Here is a 1,154-nt window from a genome sequence, read left to right as displayed (position 1 = left end):
CTCAAGGGCAGAGGCTTCCAGCACAGGGCCGGGCCGAGCCCCTGGAGGGTTCCACGGGGAAGGGCAGGGTGGGAGGGTCTCCCTCTTCCATCACAGGTAGAGCCTGCAGCTGTGCTCTAGGCCCTGGCAGGAGGAAGGGAGCGTTACACCTGAGAAGTTTCATAAGCTTCCCAACACCCCTGTGGACAGAGGAGGGAGGCTCAGGGTTTTCTTACATTTTTTATTCATTCACTCTTCCTCCCTCCCTCCCTCCCTCTCTCTCTTTCTTTCCTCCCTCCTTCCTTCCTTCCTTCCTTTCTTTTTCTTTCTTTCTTTCTTCCTTCCTTCCTTGCTTGCTTTCTTTCTTTCTTTCTTTCTTTCTTTCTTTCTTTCTTTCTCTCTCTCTCTCTCTTTCTTTCTTTCTTTCCTCCCCCAAACACTTGGTAACCTCTGCACGTGCTATGTGGCTGAAACCCTCACTCTGACCCCACCCAACCCTCCCAGGGGGAGGGGCAGCGCTGCCCCTGAGGGTGAAGGCAGGGTCCGGGGTGCAAGCAGCGTGGACACGAGGCTGCAGGAGCCCCCTTCCTCCTCTCAGCCCCCGCAGCGCCCACCCCACCGCTGGCAGCTTGGCTGGTCCTAGGAGGAGGATCCGGCCAGGCCAGTGGTCCACCATGGGGTAGCGACCTGGGGCTCCCATGGCAGGAGTCCTCCCGGGGAAGGTCCAGGTCCAGTGGGGAGGACAGCGCCCCTAGTCCGCTGCCCACACAGCTCACTCTCCTAATGAACTGAGTCTGAAAGCGCCCAGAGCCTCAGGGGTCTCTCTGGGCACCGGCAGGGCAAGGCTGGGACACGGATGTGGACGAGGCTGTGGACAGGACGGTTGAGCCTCCCGCAACCTGGGAGAAAGACAGGGCAGGAGGGAGCTGTCGACCCCTTTGCATGTCAGTGACCCAGCCCAGCGTCAGCCAGGACTTCCAGTGGCTTCTGGGCACTAGAGCAGTGTTCCCAGCCCAGCTGGTTCCCAGGCTGGCCAGGGCGCCCAAGTCTCTCTTGCTCTAGATGGGGGTCCTCCAGCATATGGCCTGAGCTGGAGGGGTACCCACTTTCCCCCTCCACCTCCTCCAAACACACACACACACACACACACACACACACACACACACACACACACA

This window comes from Aethalodelphis obliquidens, unplaced genomic scaffold, assembly GCF_003676395.1.
Source record: "Aethalodelphis obliquidens isolate GAN/ISIS:26980383/991018 unplaced genomic scaffold, ASM367639v1 scaffold61, whole genome shotgun sequence".
Classification (NCBI taxonomy): domain Eukaryota; kingdom Metazoa; phylum Chordata; class Mammalia; order Artiodactyla; family Delphinidae; genus Aethalodelphis; species Aethalodelphis obliquidens.
This window is presented reverse-complemented; position numbering follows the sequence as displayed.